This window comes from Piliocolobus tephrosceles, chromosome 19 (assembly GCF_002776525.5).
Source record: "Piliocolobus tephrosceles isolate RC106 chromosome 19, ASM277652v3, whole genome shotgun sequence".
In the NCBI taxonomy this organism is placed as follows: domain Eukaryota; kingdom Metazoa; phylum Chordata; class Mammalia; order Primates; family Cercopithecidae; genus Piliocolobus; species Piliocolobus tephrosceles.
In genome coordinates, this window is record NC_045452.1 from 4,607,441 (window position 1) to 4,629,022 (window position 21,582).

General features: G+C 42.4%; 1 long non-coding RNA gene across 6 annotated transcripts in view; it reads left to right on the forward strand.

Annotated features, from left to right (window-relative positions):
* Positions 1-503: 503 nt before the first annotated feature.
* The window catches only part of LOC111530554, a 45,617-nt gene continuing 24,538 nt past the window's right edge, over positions 504-21,582 (forward strand). For 2 of the 6 annotated variants that reach the window (XR_002727842.2, XR_002727844.2), the window contains exons 1-3: positions 8,657-8,843; positions 10,381-10,491; positions 17,337-17,449. This is a non-coding gene — a long non-coding RNA (uncharacterized LOC111530554). Of the gene's footprint in view, positions 1,100-3,054; positions 3,157-7,939; positions 8,075-8,656; positions 8,844-10,380; positions 10,492-17,336; positions 17,450-21,582 lie in introns of those variants that run through there. The other 4 variants (XR_002727845.2, XR_002727846.3, XR_002727847.3 and 1 more) reach the window with 4 other exon arrangements.

Sequence of the window (21,582 nt, forward strand, 5' to 3'; positions counted from 1 at the left end):
GGCCTGGAGCCTTCAGGGGCGGGGCCAGCTCTAGGGACTTGTTTAATACTCTGTGGGGGCTGCCTTAAAATCCTCAATCATTTTTGATCAGGCATGGTGGCTCACGCCTGTAATCCCAGCACTTTCGGAGGCCAAGGTGGGTGGATCACTTGAGGTCAGGAGTTCGAGACCAGCCTGGCCAACATAGTGAAATTCTATCTCTACTAAAAATACAAAAATTAGCTGGGCGTGGTGGCGTTTGCCTGTGGTCTCAGCTACTCAGGAGGCTGAGGCAGGAGAATCGCTTGAACCCAGGAGATGGAGCTTGCAGTGAGCTGAGATCGTGCCACTGCACTCCAGCCTGGGAGACAGAGTGAGACTCCGTCTAAAAGAAGAAAAAAAAATTCCTTAATCATTTTTGAACAAGGGGCTCCATATTTGCTTCTTGCACTGAGCCCCACAGCCATTCTCTGACTGGCCCTGTTAGGGCAACGGTGATGGGACGAAGTGCCCTCCCTGCCGGCCCCATCCCCCCTTTCCCTCCCTGACAGCCCCCGCCTCCCAGCCTCTCAGCAGCCCCAGCTCTGCTTGCCCTCCCACCATACAACCTCCCACCCAGGAGGTTGAGGCTGTAGTGAACCGTGATTGCACCAGGGTACTTCATCCTGGGCAACAGAGTGAGACCCTGCCCAAAGAGAAAATAAGAACTTCACAGGGGGAGGTCCACATGCATAGATTGGGGAGTTCCTGCTCCCTGGTGTCGCACAACACGCCATTCTACCCTTCCTAGACAGGCCTGGGCTGATGCGGACCATGAGGTGTATCATCCTGCACTGTGCACTGTGACTAGCAGGGGGCGCTGAAACCGCATTTTCTGCGCCACATGGTGCGCATGCGTGTTCTCACCGCAGAGGCTTCGTGGCGTGCGTGGCGTGGCGTCCATAATGGGAAGATGGAGAACGGCTCCCCTTCCTTCCGGACCCGCCTGAGGGCGCACTGCGGCGGCGTGGGGATGACTTGGAGACTCGTCTCGGGGAGGAAACCGCTTCTGTCTGTGGCCCTGACTGCTTAGGCGGGAGCTGCGTGCGCTCAGCTTTTCCAGGGCACTTTTTTCTACACGGTGACTACAGAAGCTTGTTTCCTGGAACTTTCTCTTTATGCTCACCTTCTCACTAGTTTTCCTCTTTCTCTCATAGTATTTTAGTATTTATTTTACCATTAATTTTGTTCCCTGAGGACTTTTGAGGATGCAAGTGTAGCGGACTGTGGTATTTTTGGGGTTTGAGGACTTTTTCTGAGGGAACCTGTCCCATATAGATGGGGAGAGAGGAGAGCCCCAGGAGGAAGGGGAAGCCCGGCCCAGGTGGGAGTTGGGGCCAGGCCTGGGTGTTTGGCTGCCTCCTGGCCAGGCCTCAGACGGAGGAAGAAAGATCCCAGCGGCCCCCAGGATTTGATGAATTTTTAAATTTGCCTTCCCGCCGTCGGGACACATCAGGACTCTTTCACCCCCACCAATCCCCCGCCCCCAAAGAAGCCTGTGTCCCCTCCTGTCCATCCGGACACGACCACCTGACCGGGGGAACGGACACCCGGGTGCGAGCCTGACGGGGACTTGCCCATGATGACGGTGATGCTGAGGACCTGGTTCTGTCCATGCTGCTCAGTGTTATGTCCCCTGTGCGGAAATGTCTGTGCTGGACCCTGCCCACTTTGGGGTTGATGATCTTGTTGTTACTGCTGTTGAGCGCTGTGAAGGTATTGCATCAATCCCTTAGGAGATACATGCTTCCCCCAGACTTTCTCCCCATTTGTGGGATTCTTTTTCATTTGGTTCATTGTTTTCTTTCTGTACAGAAGCTTTCCAGTTGGATGTAGCCCCACATGGTTGTTTTTGCTTTTGTTACCTGTGATTCACTTTCCCAATTTAAAAAATAAATATATTCACAAGCCGTTCCATTCTTGACGAGGTTTTACCCCTCTGCTTTCTTTTTTTTTGCGTTTTTTCTTTTCCCGTTTCCAAACTATGAGCCTAGATGTAAGCTGCCCCAAAACTTAAGTGCTCCACCAGCTCCCCCACCCCCTTTTTTCTTACAGACGTTTAATGATGATGTATAATTTCAGGTCTTGTGTTTAGGTCTTCAATCCATTTCAAGTTGATTTTTGTGTATTGTATACCAGAAGGGTCCTATTTCATTCTTTTTCTAAACATGAGTTTTCTCGAAACCATTTAATGAAGAAAATCTCCTATCCCTATTGAGACTTTGTGATCTCTGATACTACTGTTTTCATTTACTTTGGAGGTATACCCAGTAGTGGGATTGCTAGATCATATAGTAGTTGCATTTTCCGTTTTTTTGAGGAACCTATCTTTTTTTTTCTTTTCTTTTCTTTTCTTTTTTTTTTGAGATGGTCTCCCTCTGTCATCCAAGCTGGAGTAGAGTGGCGTGATCTCGTCTCACTGCAAAGTCTGCCTCCTGGGTTCAAGCGAGTTTCCTGCCTCAGCCTCCCGAGTAGCTGGGACTACAGGCACATGCCACCACGCTTGGCTAATTTTTTGTATTTTTAGTAGAGACGGGGTTTCACTGTGTTAACGAGGATGGTCTCGATCTCCTGACCTGGTGGTCTGCCTGCCTCAGCCTCCCAAAGTGCTGGGATTACAGACGTGAGCCACCACGCTTGGCCTACAACTTTTTTCCATAGTGTATATCCTAATTTATCTTTACAGCAATAGTGTATAAGATTTCCCCTTTATCCAAATCCACACCAGCATTCTTTTTAAGATATTTTCAGTAACATGTATTCCAGTAGATGTGGGATGGTATCTGAGTGTGGTTTTGGAGTACATTCTTCTCTGATGAATAATAATGTTGAGGACCTTTTCTCTTACGTTTTTGTGCATTTTATGTTGTTTTTGCAGTGATGTGTATTCAGGTTTTTTGCCCAGTTTTAGTTTGGATACGTATTTTTTTAATGCTATTTGATATATTTTTTTCTGTGTACATGTTTAATAACAACCAGTTGTCACTTCTATGGTTCCCTCCTATTTTCTCACAATCTTTTTCTTTTTTGAGGCAGGTCACTCTCACCCAAGCTGGAGCACAGTGGCACATCACAGGCCCATGTAGATTGGAATATTGGCTACCTACAGCTTTGCAATGCAATTTGATATCAGTAATTGTGAGTCTTCCAACTTAGTTTGTATTTCTCAGGATTCCTTAGATGTTCAGGGTTGTTTGTGGTTCCATGTTAACATTAGCGTTGTGTATTTACACTTTTTTTTTTTCTTTTTTTCTTTTGGATGGATTGTTGCTTTGTCGTCAGGCTGGAGTGCAGTGGTGTGATCTCAGCTTACTGCCACCTCCATCTCCGGGGTTCAAGCGATTCCCCTGCCTCAGCCTCCTGAGTAGCTGGGACTACAGGAGTGCACCACCATGGCTGGCTAAATTTTTTTTTTTTTTTTTGTATTTTAGTAGAGACGGTGTTTCATCATGTTGGGCAGGATGGTCTAGATCTCCTGACCTTGTGATCCACCCACCTCAGCCTCCAAAAGTGCTGGAATTACAGGCATGAGCCACAGTGCCTGCCCACTTTTTTTTTTGAGACAGAGTCTCCCTCTGTCACTAGGCTAGAGTGCAGTGGGGTGATCTCAGCTCACTGCCACCTCCGCCTCCCGGGTTCAAGCAATTATCTGGCCTGAGCCTGTTGAGTAGCTGAGATTACAAGTATGCACAACCATGCCCAGCTAATTTTTGTATTTTTACTAGAGACAGGGTTTCACTGTGTTGGCCAGGCTGGCCTCGAACTCCTGACCTTGTGAGCCACCATGCCTGGTCTAGAATGCCTAGGATACCTTCTCTTTGGGTTCATTTGTTCTCTCCTCTGCAGAGGCTCTAATGTTGTACTTAGTCTCTCTTGTTTATATTTGCATTTGTTGGCAGTGATTTCAGTATCCCATCCAGAAAAAGATTGTTAGGCCATTTTATTGTCTACAAGTATTTGTCCCCTCATTTTTCCTTCTCTGTTTCTTTTATCTTTTTGCAACCTGTGTGCACAGGGTCAAGTTTCCCCCGAATATATGCTTATCCCATGTTTTCTCCTTGGAGTGTTTTGCTTTCAGGATTGAATTTAACTGTTTTATTTTTCATAGATTTTTGTGTATTGGGCAACATAGGGATGCTAGTTCAATCTCGTGCATGTGACTACCCAGTTTTCTCAACTGTTGTGCCTTTGGTGTGCTTTTGAAAAATGTCTGCCCTAAATGTAATTTTGGGTTGATTACTTGGCTCCCTCATTTTGTCCATTCGGTTTGTCTTTCTATGTTTATGCCAGTCAGTGATTGCTTGGATGACTGTAGGTTTTGTTTTATCTATCATCCATGTATCTACCTATCTGTCTGTAATATATCCTAATCCTATTTTTTGTTTGTTTTTTTGAGACAGGTTATCACTCTGTCACCCAGGCTGGAGTTCAGCGCTGCAAACTTGGCTTATTGCAGCCTTGACCTCTGGGGCTCAAGTCTTCCCTCATCAACTTCCCAAGTAGCTGGGACTATAGGTGCGCACCACCATGCCCCACTAATTTTTTTGTACTTTTTGTAGAGGTAGGTTTTGCCATGTTACCCGTACTCCTCTCGAGCTCCCAGGCTGAAGTGATCTGCCTGCCTCAGCCTTCCAAAGTGCCATGATTACAGGCAGGAGCCACTGTGCCTGGGGCAACCCTGTTTTAAAAAATATGTATAAATGACTTATTTTGATTAAATTGCAGGTTAGTTATATGTGAACATTTGATGACACGGAGGCTTGTGGCCTCTGACCCCATCACCCAGGCAGTGAACAAAGTGCCAATGAGGTGGTTCTTCCGCCTGCACCCCCTTTCTGCCTCCTTTTTTCGTCTGATAGTCCCCAGTGTCTATTGTTTCCATCTTTATGTTCGAATGTATTCACTGTTTAGCTCCCACTCATAAGTGAGAACATGGAGTATTTGGTTTTCTGTTCTTGCCTTGGTTTGCTGAACATAATAATCCCCGTGTCTATCCATGCTGCTTAGGACAGGATTGTGTGTTCTTTTTATGGCTGCGTAGTATTTTATGGTGTGTATGCACCACATTAAAAAAAAAAAATGTCAAATCCGCTGTTGCTGGTCACCTAGGATGCTTCCACGTCTTTGTTCTTGTGAACGGCACAGCAATGAATGCAGGAGAACATGTGTCTTTTTGAAGAAGGATTTATTGTTTTTTGGGTAGATACCAAGTGTAGTGGAATTGCTGGGTCTGATGGTAGTTCTGTTTTAAGTTCTTTGAGAATCTCTAAACTGGTTTCCACAGTGTGAACCAGTTTTCACGTTGACCAGGAGTGTCGCAGCGTTCCCTTTCCTTTGCTGCCTCCCAGCATGTTGTTTTGACTTTGGAAAAATGGCCATTCTGACCAGCGTGAGATGGTATCTCATTGTGTTTGGAAGTTGCATTTCTCTGATGATTAGTGACGTTGTGCATTTTTTCATGTCGATTGGTCACTTGAATGACATCGTCTTTTTTTTTTTATTTATTTTTATTTATTTATTTATTTTTATTTATTTATTTTTTTTGAGATGGAGTCTCGCTCTGTCGCCCAGGCTGGAGTGCAGTGGCGCGATCTCGGCTCACTGCAAAGCTCCGCCTCCCGGGTTCACGCCATTCTCCTGGCTCAGCCTCCTGAGTAGCTGGGACTACAGGCGCCCACCACCGCGCCCGGCTAATTTTTTGTATTTTTAGTAGAGACGGGATTTCACCGTGGTCTCTGTCTCCTGACCTTGTGATCTGCCCACCTCGGCCTCCCAAAGTGCTGGGATTACAGGCGTGAGCCACCGCGCCGGGCCTTATTTTTTTATTTTATGAGACAGTGTTTCGCTTTGTTGCCCAGACTGGAATGCAGTGGCATGATCTTGGCTCACTGCAACCTCCGCCTCCCGGGTTCAAGCGATTCTCCTGCCTCAGCCTCCCAAGTACCTGGGATGACAGGCGTGTGCCAAGATGCCCAGCTAATTTTTGTATATTTAGTAGAGATGGGGTTTTACCATGTTGGCCAGGCTGGTGTCGAACTCTTGGCCTCAAGCTATGTGGCTGCCTCAGCCTCCAAAAGTGCTGAGATTGCAGGTGCGAGCCACCATGCTGAGCCTGTTTCCTTAAATTTCTTTACGAAAATTTACCCTATAGTAAAAGTGCACTACCAGAGAGTAGAATGAGACACTTTGGTCCATGCGTACATTGTGTAATGATGAAATGAGGGTGTTTAACATCTCTCTTGCCTCACAGAGTTATTATTCCTTTGAGGTGAAGACATTCAGGATCCTCTTTTCTAGCTTTTTTGAAAACTACACTCTAATAATGTTAAACCTAGTGACTCTGCTGCTGTGGAATAGAACTACAGGTTTCATTCCTTTCATGGAATATGTAACTTTGTACCCATTTCCAATCCCTGACCGTGCCCCACCTTTAAACCCTAAACTGTGGTAAGAACAGTTATGCTTACTAGTTCTAAGAGAGAAAGTTTTTTAGATTGCTCCTGAGTGAGTCGATGTGGTTTGTCTTTTACTGCATAGTTTATTTCTTCTCTTTTATTTTACTTATTTATTTATTTAGAGATAGTGTCTGGCTCTGGTTGCTCAAGCTGGAGTTCAGTGGTGCGATCTTGGCTCACTGCGTCCATGACCCCCTGCGGCTCAGGTGATTCTCCCACCTCAGCTTATCTAGTAGCTGGGACTTTTGAGAAATGTCTCTTCAGGTGCATTGTCCAGCTTTGGCTGGGTTACTTGGTTTTGAATGTTTCACTTCTTAGTAGCATTAGTTTCTCATGCATACCATGTAACAATCTCTTTCAGATAAATGATTCCTCATCATGCCCTCACTATATGAAGAATGCCTTCCCATTGTTGATTGGTTCATTGCCATGCCATAGTTCTTTACCATGCCATAGTTCTTTACCTTTACCATGCCATAGTTCTTAAGTTTTCTTTTTCACATGTTGAGTTTTCCTTTTGTTAGCAACGATTTGGGGTCAGGCCAGAAAAATCACAATTTTGATGCATTTCGTTGATTTTGAGTGTATTTTCCATATATTTCCTAACTACTTTTTGTTTTTGCAACCTATGAGCATAGGTTAAGTTGCCCTGAACTTCCACTCACTCTGTGTTTTCCTGTAGAAATTTTATGCTTTGGGGTCTTGTGTTTAGGTTTTCATTTATTTCGAGTTGGTATTTGTGTATTGTGTAACATAAGAGTCCTATTTCATCCTTTTTCATGTGAATATCCAGTATTTTCAGGTTCATTAATTGAACAGACATCCCACTCCTCATTGCGTCTTCCACGCATTCTTTTGAAAAACAGGTGTTGACTCCATATAGGCATACGTTTAGATTCTGTTATGTCCGCATGGTTTCACTGTTACGTCTCTACCATAGTCTTTGGATGAGTAGATCTTTTCCATGTAATTTGAAATTGAACAGTATGAGGCCTCCAAATGAGGTTGTATTTCCTAGGATTGCTTTGCATATTTGGAGTCTATGGTAGTTCCATGTGAATTTTTAGTTGTGCGTAGTTACATTTCATGACAAGTTTGGTTCATACTGCATGTCCAGAATTAGGGGTACAATGGGGACATTGCGGTACTAGTGTACCTTACATAAGGATAAAGGATAAACTTGAGGTTTCCGTGTTTTGTGAGTTTCCAGTTTTTTCAAAATCATTTACAGAATGGACTAGCTGTTTCCCAGTTTATTTGTTTGGGATTCTTTTTATTTTTTATTTTTTTGAGATAGAGTTTTGCTCTTTTGCCCAGGCTAGAGTGAAATGGAAGTGGTGTGATCTCAGCTCACTGCAACCTCCATCCCCAGGATCCAAGCAATTTTCCCGCCTTAGCCCCCGAGTAGCTGGGATTATAGACACACACCACCATGCTGGCTAATTTTTGTATTTTTATTTTATTAGAGACGGGGCTTCACCATGTTGACCAGACTGGTCTCAAACTCCTGACCTCAAGTGGTCAACCTGCTGTGGCTTTCCAAAATGTTGGGATTACAGGCGTGAGCCACCATGCCCAGCCTTTTGAGAAATCTATTGACTGTAAGTACATTCAGATTTGTCTGTTGGCTGCCTGATATTGGCCAGTGGCATATGTTTCTTATTTTTATGCCAGTTCCTTGCTGCCTCAGTAAGTATAGCTTTTCGATGTCGTTTGACATTGGGGAGCATGAGGCATTCAATTGAGTTTCTATTTCTGGGAAGTGCTTTGGATTTTCCGGTCTTCCATGGTTCTCTGTGAATTTTGCCATTGTTCATTTATAGTTTTAAAATTGGGTTTGTCATACATGTCCAAAATTAGGGGGTACAGTGGGATTTTTTTTTACTTGCGTACTTTGAGGAAGGATGAAGTCAGGGTGTTTTGCATATTTATTCCCATGTCTAGTTTTTATTTGTTTGTGGTGTGAACCTTCAGTGTTCCTCTCCTTTGTAGCTCTATTGAAAGAGATCCTACCATATTGTTACTTGTAGTCACCCTCCTGTGGAGTAGATCACCAGCATTAATTCCTCCCCCGGAAGTGCAACTTGGTACCTATTACCAATGCCAGCCCATGCTCTCTCCTCCCCCCAGCATCTGATAACCACTATTGTACTTTCACTTTCCATTAGATAATTCTTTTTTAGTCTCCTCATGGGTGAGATGATGCAGTGTTTGTCTTTCTCTGCCTGGCTGATTCCACTAAATATAATGTCTTCCAGGTTTATCCGTGTTGCCACAAAGGATGTTATGTCATTGATGTTTGTTGATGGGGTGTATTTTGTTGTGTCTGTATGCTGAAGTTCCTTCATCCCTTCCTCAGTGGATGGACAGGTAGGTTGATTGCTTATCTTGGCTATTGTGTGTAATGCTTCGGTCAACCTGGGAAGGCAGCTATGGCTTCCTTCCATGCAGTGATTTCACTCTCCGTAAGTATATACCCACTGCTGGAATTGCCAGATGAAATGGTAGTTTTCTTTTGGATTGTTTGGGAAGCTCCAAGAGGTTTTTGTAGTGCCTATAGTAACAGTGATTTCTCCCAATAGTGCATGAGAGTATCTTTGTATGCACCTCCCTCTGGGGAATTTGTTTGAAATAATTGGTTTCTTTTTTTCAAATTAGAGTGAGTCTGTACCTGATGTGATTTTCAGTTATAGTTTAGAGATGACTAGTAATGTTGAGAACCACGTTTTTTATATGTTAGTGAATTGCACATTGTCTTTTCAGTGATGTCTGTTCAGGTTTGTTGTCCAGTTTTGGCTGGGTTCCTTGGTTTTGTTTTGTTCCTCAGTGGCGTGTTAGTTTCTTCTGAATGTCAGATAATCCCTTTCAGATACTTGATTCCTTGTAATGTCCTTTCTATCTGAAGAATGCCTTCTGAGTGTTGGTTGGTGCATTGTTTTCTTTACTGTGCAGTATTTCTTCAGGTTTTTTTTTTTTTTTTTTTTGCTGGTTGATTATTATTTTAGTTCACAGTGATTATTCTTGTAAGATATAGTCAATAATAAAAACAAGAATTTCTGACTTCTATTATTGGAAGTGTTTTCCTTCTGTTGTTTTTCTCACTATTTAACATTGATTCAGGTTTTTTGTAACTTAAGCTCACTCTGTCTTCCTGTAGGCATTTGATGCTTTGGGGTCATGTGTTTAGGTTTTAATTTGTAAGCCACAGCACCCAACCTCATTGCATCTTGTGGGCTTTCTTTTGAGAAAAATGTGTTGACTGCATACAGGCGTACGTATAGGTACTGTTATGTCCATAGGTGCATAGTTTCTTTTTATGCCACTGCCGTAGTCTTTGGATAAGTAGAGTTTTTACCTGTAATTTGAAGATGAAGAGTGTGAGGCCTCCAAACTAGTTTGTATTTCCTAGGATTGCTTTGCATATTCAGGGTCTTTGGTGGTTCCATGTGAATTTTTAGCTGTGTATAGTTAACATTTTGTAACATGTGTGGTTCATACCACATGTCCAGAATTAGCAGTGAAGTGGGACATTTTGATACTTGTATATCTTGCATAAGGATAGAATCAAGAAGTTTCTTGTGCCTGTGACCATAGGTCTTACATCTTTGAGGTGTGAATATTGGTATCTCCTTGGTAGCTATTTTGAGAAAGACACGACCATATTGTTATGCACAGTCTCCCTTGCTGTGGAGTAGAATACCAGAATGTATTCTTCTCCTTTAACTCTCTGCATGCCTGTTGCCAATCCTTGCCTGTGTCCTTTCCTCCACCCAGCCTGTGGTGACCACTACTGTATTTCTACCTTCAGTGAGTAAAATTTTTCAGCTCCCACATGAGTGAGAATGTGCAGGGTTGATCTTTCTCTTTTCTCTGCCTTTCTGATTTGATTGAACATAATATCTTGCAGGTGCAGCCATGTTGTGGGAAAGAGAAAATGCCCTGAATTTGGATGGCTGAAAATTATTCCATTGTGCCTGTGTCCTGAAGATTCTTCATCCCTTCATCTGTGGATGCACAGGTAGGTTGATTCCATCCTTTGGTTATTGTCAGTAGCGTGTCAAGAAAGAGGAGAAGGAAGCTTTGTCTCCAGCATATGAATTTCATTTGCTTTCCATGGACAGCCATGGGTGGGATGATGACATTACATGTTAGGCGCATGTTTAATTTGTTCAGGGACCTTCCAGTGTTTTTCCTAGATTGCATCCTAATTAAAGTTCCACCCAGTAGTGTGTAAGATTATCCCTTTCTTTGCCTTCTCACCAGCCTTTGCCTTATTTCAGTCTTTCTTTTTGGCAATATTCATATCAGTTGGATTGAGATGGTGCCTGAGTGTGGTTTTCATTTACATGTTTGAAATGAGTTGATCTCAAACAGTGATGTTGAGAAACCCATTCTTTTACCTGTTTTTTTTTGTTTTGTTTTGTTTTGTGGAGACAGTTTCTCTCTTGTTGCCCAAGCTAGAGTGCAATGGCACCATCTCAGCTCACTGCAACCTCCATCTCCTGTGTTCAAGTGATTCTCCCTCCTCAGCCTCCCGAGTAGCTGGGAGTAATACCCAGGTAATTTTTGTATTTTTAGTAGAGATGGGGTTTCACCACGTTGGCCAGGCTAGTCTCGAATCCCTGACTTCAGGTGATCTGCCCTACTCAGCCTCTCAATGTACTTGGAATCCAGGCGTGAGCCCCTGCACCCGGCTCTTGTACCTGTTAACTCATTTCATGTGTACTTATCCAAAGTGACTACACAGGTTTCCTGCCGAGTTTTTGTTGTGTTACTCAGGTTCCCTGCCCAATTTTTGTTGTGTTACTCAGGTTCCTTGCCCAATTTTCATTGGTTGTATGTGTTTTCATTGATAGTAGTGTTAGTTTCTGGTAAATGTTCAATGCAAACCTCCCTCTGATATGTGATTACTTACCAGTTTCTTCCAGTGTATACTATGCCTGCTGTTTCACTTGTTTTTTTTTTGTTTCTATTCCAGTGAAGAAGCTCTTCATTTTTGGTCTGTTATGTGTTTCTTTTGTCGGCAGTGGTTTTGTGTTTACTCAAGAGAAATACTAATTTCTGTTTCTTTCCCTTGGCAGTGAGTATATTTTTTTTGATTTTCTTAATCGTCCTTTCTCTTAGCCACCTGTGATGATAGGTTCAGGTTTCACTAAGCTAATGCTCACCTTCAGTTTTCTCAAAGAAGTTTTAAGCTTGCAGGTCTTGTGTTTGTTTGTGGAAGTGATTTTGCATGGATTTCTGTGTGTCATGGAAAACAAGGTTTTATTTAATTCTTTTGTGTGTGGATTTCCCATTTCCTCAAAGCCATTGACAGAATGAACTAGTCGTTTCCCATTTTATTCGGGGTTCTTTTTAGAAACCTGTCGACTATAAGTACATGTATTTTTGTTGCTTGGCTGCCTAATACTGTCCAATGGCGTATGTTTCTCTTTTTATGCCAGTTCCTTGAGGTTGAATAAGTATAGCTCTTCAGTGTAATTTGACATCGAGGAGGGTGAAGCCTTCAAATGAGTTCCTATTTCTGGGAATTGCTTTGGATTTTCAGGGTCTTCCATGGTTCTATGAATTTTAGCATTGTTCATTTATAGTTTTAAAATTAAGTTTGTAATACATGTCCAAAATTAGGGAGTACAGCGAGTTATTTTCCTACATGTATATCCTTGAGGAATGATGAGATCTGCATGTCTTGCATGCCTATTCCCATGTCTAGTTTTCATTTGTTTATAGTGTGAACCTTCAGTGTTCTGCTCCTTTCTAGCTCTATTGAAAAACAGGCTACCATATTGTTACTTGTAGTCACCCTCCTGTGGAGTAGATCACCAGCATTGGTTCCTGCCCTGGAATTGCAACTTGGTACCCATTACCATTGCCAGCCCATGCGCTCTCCTCCCCACAGCCTCTGATAACCACCACTGTACCTTCATTTCACTTAGATAATTTTTTTTTAGCTTCCACTTGGGTGAGATGATGCAGTGTTTGTCTTTCTCTGCATGGCTGATTCCATTGGACATAATGTCTTCCAGGTCCATCCGTGTTGCCGCAAATAATGTTATGTCATCAGTTTTTGTTCATGGGGCGCATTTCATTGTGTCTGTATGCCGATGCTACTTCATCTCTTCGTCAGTTGGTAGATGGGTAGGTTGATTGCATATCTTGGCTATTGTGAGTAGTGCTTCATTCAACCTGGGAAGGCAGCTGTGGCTTCCATATAGTAATTTCACTGTCCCTAAGTATTTTATATATTTAGTAGAGACACAGTTTCACCATGCATGCACATACACACTGTTGGAATTGCTAGATGACGGTAGCTAGCTTTGTGATTGTTTGGGAAGCTCCGAGAGGTTTTGTAGTGCCTATGGTAACAGTGATTTCTCCCAACAGTGTATAAGAGTATCTGTGTATGCAACTCCCCCCGGGGTATTTGTTTGAAATAATTGGTTTCTTTTTTTGTTTGTTTGAATTAGAGTGAGTTTGTATCTGAGTGTGATTTTCATTTACAGTTTAGAGATGATTAGCAATGTTGAGAACCATCTCTTTTTTTTTTTTTTAACCTGTTAGTGAATTGCATATTGTCTCTTCAGTAATGTCTGTTCAGGTTTGTTGCCCAGTTTTGGCTGGGTTACTTCATTTTGGGTGTTTTGTTTCTCAGTGGGGTGTTAGTTTCTTCCAAATGTCAGATAACAACTGCTTTTAGATGCAGGATTTATTGTAATGTAATGTCCTTTCTGTTTGAAGAATGTCTTCTGAGTGTTGGTTGGTGCGTTGTTTTCTTTACTGTGCAGAATTTCTTCAGGTTTTTTGTGTCTTTATTTCTTGATTATTATTTTAGTTAGTGGTAATTTTTTATTTTTATTTTTCCTTTTTTTGGGGGGAATTTTGCTCTGTTGCCCAGGCTGGAGTGGGGTGGCGCAATCTTGGCTCACTGCAACCTCCACCTTCTGGGTTCAAGTGGTTCTTTGTCTCAGCTTCCTGAGTAGCTGGGACTACAGGTGTGCGCCACCACTCCTGGCTAATTTTTGTATTTTTAGTAGAGACACAGTTTCACCATGCTCCTGACCTCAAGTAATCTGCCCACCTTGGCCTCCCGAGGTGCTGGAATTACAGGTGTAAGCCACCGTCCCCAGTCAGCAGTGATTATTTTTGTAAGGTAAGGTCAATAACAAAAAACTAGAATTTTTGACTTCTATATTGGAAGTGTTTTTTTTTTTTCTGTTTTTATTTTTTCCTATTGTTTTCTTTTACAACCTGCCAGCTTAGATTCAGGTTTTCCAAAACTTAAGCTCACTCTGTGTTTTCCTGTAGCAGTTTTACGCTTTTGGGTCTTGTGTTTAAGGTTTAATGTATTTTGAGTTTATATTTGTGTATTCTCCCAGTCTTTAGGATGCCTTTTTTTGTTTGTTTCATTGTTTTCCTTTCCCTGTAGAAGTTGTAAAGTATCCCTAATCTCGCATGGTTATAGTTTCATATGTTAGCAGTGATTTTTGTGTTCAACACCCCACTTCTACAAAACACACACAAACACGCACACACACAGCCAAGCCTTGCATTGTCTGTGGGTGTAGTTTCCCTACCTTTTTTTTTTTTTTTGTATTTTTAGTAGAGACAGGGTTTCACCGTGTTAGCCAGGATGGTCTCGATCTCCTGTCCTCGTGATCTGCCCGCTTCGGCCTCCCAAAGTGCTGGGATTACAGGCATGAGCCACTGCGCCCAGCCCTTTTTTTTTTTGTTTGAGATGAAGTTGCGCTCTTGTCTCCCAGGCTGGAGTGCAATGGCATGATCTCGGCTCACTGCAACCTCTGCCTCCTGGGTTCAAGTGATTCTCCTGCCTCAGCCTCCCAAGTGTCTGGGATTCCAGGTGGCTACTACCACGCCTGGCTGATTTTTGTACTTTTAGTAGAGATGGGGTTTCACCATATTGACCAGGCTGGTCTCAAACTCCTGACCTCAGGTGATCCGCCTGCCTCGGCCTCCCAAAGTACTGGGATTACAGGCCTGAGCCACCTCGCCCGGCCACTTTTTTTTTTTTTTTTTTTTTTTTTTTTTAATGTTATGAGGCTTTTTTACCTTTTGCAGCATGTGTGCATAGACACAGGTTTCCTAAAATATATGTCCACTCTATGTTTTCTTATAGGATCTTTACAGTTTCAAGATTGAGTTTAGGTCTTTAATTCATTTTGTGTTGATTTAGTGTATTGTGAAATGTAGGGGTCCTATTTCAGTGTTTTGCCTGTGGATAAAATCATTGATTGAACCAGACTCTCCCTTTCCCACTGTATCTGTTTGGGGTTTTGAAAAATGTGTTCCCTACATATCATGTTGGATTGAGTATCTGGCAATCTCATTCTGTCCCTTAGGTCCTCGTTCTGTGTTTGTGACAGTCATGGATTGTTTGGATAACTGCAGATGCTATTTTCACTTATTATTTTCTTTGCTTCTAACCTTGAATTTTCTTTTTTTTTTTTTTTTTTTTTCTTCTTTGAGACAGAGTCTCGCTCTGTGGCCGGGGCTGGAGTGCAGTGGTGCGATCTTGGTTCACTGCAACCTGCGCCTCCCGGGTTCAAGCGATTCTCTTGCCTCAGCCTCCTAAGTAGCTGGGACTACAGGCACCTGCCACCACACCAGGCTAGTTTTTGTATTTTTAGTAGAGATGAGGTTTCACCATATTGGCCAGGGTGCTTGTGAACTCTTGACCTTGTGATCTGCCCATCTTGGCCTCCCAAAGTGCTGGGAGTAGAGGCATGAGCCACAGTGCCCTAACCTTGGATTTTTCTTTTAATGCTTTCTACTCTCATTATTATAGTTTAAAGCGTACATAATCAAGTTAGTTACATCTGTTGATTGCATGACGCTGAGTCTTGGGGTGCCAGCAACCCCATAACATAGGCAGTGAGCAGAGGGTCCACAGGGTGGGTCTTCAGCACACGCTCCCCCTCCCTAGTTTTTTTTTTATTGGTCTAGTGGTCATTCCAGGTGTCTGTTGTTCTATTCTTTATATTTAAGTCCATTCAAAGTTTAGCTCCCACTTACAAGTGAGAACATGTGGCATTTGGTTTTCTATTTGGGCCTTAGTTCACTTATGATGATGGCCTGCAGTTTCCATCTTCTGGGCTCAGGTGATCTTCCCACCTCAGCCTCTGGATTAGATAGGACTACAGGTGCCCGCCACCACATCCAGCTAATTTTTTTATTATTGTAGAGATGGGATTTCATCATTTTGCCCAGGCTGGTCTCGAATTCTGGACTCAAGCCATCCACCTGCCTTGGCCTCCCAAAGTGCTAGAATTACAGGTGTGAGCCACTGTGCCGGACTCTCATCCACTGTTGATGGTTAGGTTGATTCCATGTCTTTGACATTGTGAATAACACTGCCATGAACATACGAGTGCCTGTGTCTTTCAGATAGAAGGATTGATTTTCCTTTCGGTAGATGCACAGGAGTGGGCTTACTGGGTGAGATTGTAGTTCTGTTTTCAGCTCTTTAAGAAATCCCCGATCTACTTTCAAGGGTGTCTGTACTAGTTTTTATACCCCGCGGAAGTGTACCAGCGTTTCCTTTCCTCGACTGCCTCGCCAGCGTGTGTTCTTTCTCTGCGTGGTCCTCACCATTGTGACCTGCGTGGGATGGCATCTCTCATGCTTTTGATTGGCAGCTCTCTGGTAATGAGTGAGTTTGAGCATGTTTTCCTATTTGTTGGTTGCTTGTTGACTTTTGAGAAGTGTGTGTTCACATCCCTGGCCCGTTTATTAATGGGATATTCTTTTTCTGTTTATTCCTCTGGTTGACTTGTTGAAGGGCCTTGTAGATTCTGCATATTAGACGTTGGTCAGATGCACAGTTTGGGAATGTGTTCTCCCATTCTGTACGCTGTCTGTTTACTCTGTAGGTAGTCTCTCTTGCTGTGCGGCAGCTCTTTCAGGTGTTAAGTCTGACTTGTCAATTTTTATTTTTGTTGCTGTTGCTTTTCAGGACTTAGCCATCTAAATGCTTTGCCAAAGCCTATGTGGAAAAGGATATTTTACAAGTTTTCTTAAAAGGTTTTAATAGTTTGAGTTTTTACATTTAAATCTTTCATTCATCTTGAGTTCCTCTTTGTGTCTGGTGTGAGGTAGGGGCCCACTGTTATTCTTCTGCACATGGCTAGCTGCTTATTTCAGCATCATTGATTGAATAGGGTGTCCTTCTCCTTTTGCTTACATGTGTGGATTCTATGTTACATCAGATAGTTTTCAGTGTGTGGTTTTACTTCTTGGTCCTCCCTTGTGTTCCACTGCTTTGTGTGGAAGCGGGTACCTAGCTTTTCCCTGAAATTTGAAATCAGGGAGTAATGTATCCGACATAGCCTGAATGTCTCAGGATTGCTGAGGATGAAACTCAGGGTACTTTATGGTCCCACATAAATATTAGCAGCGCATATTTCTATTTCTTTCAACACATGTGTTGTATAGTAAAGGAACAATACAATGAGAGAATAGAGTGGGGCGTTTTGGTCCATGCATACATTGTGGAACGATGAAATCAGGGTACTTAGTGTTTCTGTTACCTTTTCCTATTGTTTATTCCTTTATGGTGAGAACCTTCAGTATTCTCCTGTCAAGCTGCTTTGAAAGTGATGTGCCGATACTGTTAACCCTGATCACCCTGCAGTGGAATAGAACAACAGAATTTTCCTCCTCTCGTTTATGTGTAACTTGTACCCTTTTACAATCCCTGCTCATTTCCCTCTTTCCCCCAATCCCTGGAAACCAATATTGTGCTCGCCAGGTCTTTGAGATAGAGTTTCTCAGATTCTGCATGTGTGAGATGACTCAAGGTTTATTTCTCTCCCCCTCACTTATTTAATTTACCCTCATGTTCTCCAGGTGCAACCGTGTGGTTCCCCACGATATGATTTCGTTGTGCTTTCCTGTGTGAAGAGTATCCCAGTGTGTACATGTGGAACAGCTTCTTTCTCCCTTCATCTGTGGATAAGCAGGTAGGTTGATGCTTACACTGGCTCTTGGGAACAGTGCTGGATTCCACATGGGTGGGTAGATCTATCTTTGGTGTCCTGATTTCAGTGGCTTTGAGTGTGTTCCCAGTAGTAGAATTGCTGGTTGAAGTGGTAGTTGGAGTCTTTTAAGGTTTGGAGGAACCTCCAAGTGGTTTCTGTAGCGTGTGTACTACTTTACTTTCTCACGAACTGTGGAGAAGAGTGTCTCTTTCTCTCTCTCTTGTAATACACACCAGCATTTGCCTTTCTTTCAATGTTCTTTTGTCTCTTTTTTTGTTACAAAAAATGAGATGGTGTCTAAGTATGGTTTTGATATACATTTTGCTTGTGGTTAGTGTTGTTTGGCAAGTTATTGTGAACTTGTTTCAATGTGACGTGTAAGACTGGGCAAAGGACCTGAAGACCTGAGATGGATGCACAGGTAAAAGACTCTGAATCAACATTACTGATCCTCATGAGAAGTCAATCAAAACCACACTCAGATGTCATCTCACTCTGGTGACAATGAATGTTACCAAAATGAGATAGCAGTTTCATTGCGGTAGAGTATGTGTGTATAACCAGTGGGTGCAAGGGACATTTTGATCTATGTAAATGTAGCATCATAATGAAGTCGCAGTGTCTGGCACCTCTGTGAGCTCCAGACTTATGATTTCTCTGTGGAGAGAATATTCACAACTGACGTTTGTAGCTGTTTTGAAAATTTTGGTTTTCTGTTCTTGCCTTTTGTTCATAATGGCCTACAGCTCTGTCCAGGTTTCTGGTAAGGGCATGGATTTGTTTTTTATGGCTGTGTAGTGTTCCGTGGTGTGTATGTACCACATTTCCTTTCTCTGATCCACTGCTGATGGGCACCAAGGCTGATTCCATGTCTTTACCATTGTGAGTAGTGCTGCCGTGAAAATACAAGTGCATGCGTGTTTTGGATGGAAGGATCGGGTAGATCCTCAGGAGTGGGGTTGCAGTGTTTGGTGGTAGTTCTCTGTTAGGTTCTTTGAAAAATGTCCACACTGCTCTCCAGGGGGTCTGAACTACTAGTTTGCATTTCCTCCAATAGCGGACCTGCATTTCTTTGCTCATCTGCCCCACCAGCCTCTGTTGTTGTGGACTGTGTGTCATAATTGCCATTCTGACCAGTGTGAGATGGCATCTCAGTATGTTTCTGATTTGCATTTCTCTGATGATCAGTGAGATCGAGCATGTTTTAATTCTCATTGGTTACTAGTACACCTTCTTTTAGTGTGTGTTCATGTCCCTTGCCCATTTATAAGTTGTTTTTTTTTTTTTTCTGATTTTATTTATTTAAGTCTTTACGGTAAATCCTGTATATTAGATGTTTTTCAGATGCGTAGTTGGGGAGTATGTTCCCTCATTCTATAGGCTGTGTGCTGACTCTGTGGTTGTTTCTTGTGCAGCAGCTCTTTTGAGTATTAGGTCCCACTGATCAGTAATTGCTTTTGTTGCCGTTGCTTTTGGGGACTCGACATATAAATGCTTTGCCAAAGCCTCTGTCAAGAAGGGTATTTGCTAGATTCTCGTGCAGGCTTTTTTCATTTCAGGTCTTGCATTTTTATGTGTTTATATATTTATTTAGAGACCGAGTCTCGCTCTGTCATACAGGCTGGAATGCAATGGAGCGATCTCGGCTCACTGCCCCCTTCCGGGTTCAAGTGATTCTTCCGCCTCAGTCTCCTGAGTAGCTGGGCGTACAGGCACGCGCCACCATGCCCGGCTAACTATTGTTTTTTTTTGTTAGAGATGGGGTTTCACCATGTCAGCCAAGCTGGTCTTGAACTCCCGACTTCAAGTCATCTGCCCGCTTTGACTCCCAAAGTGCTTGGATTCCAGGCATGAACCGCCGCGCCCAGCCCAGGGTTTTGCCTTTCAATCTTTGATTCATTTTGAGTTGCTTTCTGTATATGGTGAAACATAGGGGCCCAGTGTTATTTCTTCTACATCTAGCTAACCACTTATCTCAGCACCACTTACTGATAGGGAGTCCTTTCTCTTATTTTTGTTGATTTTTTTCAAGTGTCAGATGGTTTCAGGTGTGCAGGTTTATATCTAGGTCTTCTAATCTGTTCCATTGTTCTATGGAACCAGATCCCCAGCTTTTCAGTGAAAATGCCAAGCTACTACATTGTCTATGGGTGTTTCCTTGTTTTAACGTATTTTAAATACCTTTAGCAGCCTACGTGCATGGATTTCTTTTCTAAAATACATGCACACTCTATGTTTTCTTGTAGGAGTTTTGTGGTTTCAGAAATGAGTTTTAGGTCTTTAATGTATTTTGTATTGATTTTTGTGTTGCGTGATATAAGGCTCCTATTTCAGTGTTTTGTATGTGAATATTCAGTTTGCTCAAAATCATCTATTGAACAAGTTCTCTTTTGCCCATTGCGTCTTTTTGGTGTCCTTTTGAAAAATGTGTTCACTGTATGTAAATTGGGGTTGAGTATTTGGTTTACTCCTTCTGTCCACTTTCTTAGTTTATGCCAATAAAATACTGTTTGCATAATTATAAAAGTTTGTGTTTTTCATTCATGTTTTTAGCTTCTAATTTTGTATTTTTTAACATAATTTCTATGTTTATTATAGACTAAAGGGTACAAAGGCAGATTAGTTACTGCCTTTGGTATATTGCATGACACTGAGACTTGGAGTCCAAGCAACCTTATCATGCAGGCAATGGGTGTACCCACCAGGTAGGTCTTTAGCCCATATCTCGTCCCTTCTTCCTTTTTCATCTGATAGTCACTAGTGTCTGTTGTTTTCACTTTTATGGTAAGGTGTATTCCATGTTAGCTCCACCTTAGAAGTGAGAACATGTGGCATTTGGTGTTCTGTGTTTTCCTTATTTCTCTTTAAATAATGGCCTCCAGCTCCTTTCATGTTGCTACCAAGGACATGATTTCCTCGTTTTTTTTTAATGGCTGCCTAGTTTTTTGTGGCATAGGTGTACCACATTTTCCTTTTCTGATCCACTGTTGATGGGTACCTAGGTTGATTTCACATGTTTGCCATTGTAAATAGTGCCATCATGACCATTTGTGTGCATGTGTACTTTGGACAGAAGAATTTATTTACCTTTGTGTATACCCCAGTGGTGGGATTACTGAGTCAGATGGTAATTCTGGTTTAAGTTCTTTGAGCAATCTCCGGAGTGCTTTCCATGGTGTCTGAACTACTTTTCATTTTCACCAAAAGTGGACCAGTGTCCCCTTTCTCTGCTGTCTTGCCAGTGTCCTTTTTTGTTTTTAACTCTGTAATCGCCATTCTGACCAGCATGAGATGATATCCATTGTGCTTTTGATTTATATTTCTCTGACAATTAGGTTGAGCATGTTTTCACTTTTGTTGGTTGCTTGTACTTCATCTTTCGAGAAGTGTGTGTTTATATCCATTGCCTATTTATTAATTGAATATTTGGGGAGTTTTGCTAATTGATTTGTGTAAGGTCTTTAAGGTAGATTCTGGATATTAGACCTTGGTCAGGTGCATAGTTTGGGAACATTTTCTTTCATCCTGTATGTCATCTGTCTACTCTGTGGGTAATTTCTTGTGTTGTGTGGTGGCTCTTTAGTGTATTAGGTCCCACATGTCAATTATTGCTGTTGTTGCAGTGTCATGTGGGGTCTTAGGCATATAAATGCTTTGTCAAAGCTGATGTCGAGAAGGGTATTTCCTAGGGTCTCTTGTAGGATTTTTGTACTTTGAGGTCTTCTATTTACATCTTTCATCTGAGTGAACTTTGGTACATGGTGAGAAGTAGAGGCCTAGTGTTACTTACTCTTCTGCATATGGCTCACCAGTTATCCCCAAGACTGTTGAAAAGGGAGTTCTTTCCCCATTACTTATCATTGTGTATTTCATCCGGAATCAGGTGGTATGAGGTGTGTGAGTTTACTTCAGGTTCTGTGTTCTCTTTCACTCATCCATGTGGAAGCAGGTCCCTAGAGTTTAAGTGAAATTTCACATCAGGGAGTGTGATGCATCCAATGTAGTTTGGATTTCTCAGAATTTCTTTGGAAATGCCCTGCATGAACTTCAGTTCATATGAACTTCAGCATTGTTTCTTTCTATGTCCTTAAAAACAATTTGTCCTGTAGTAAAAG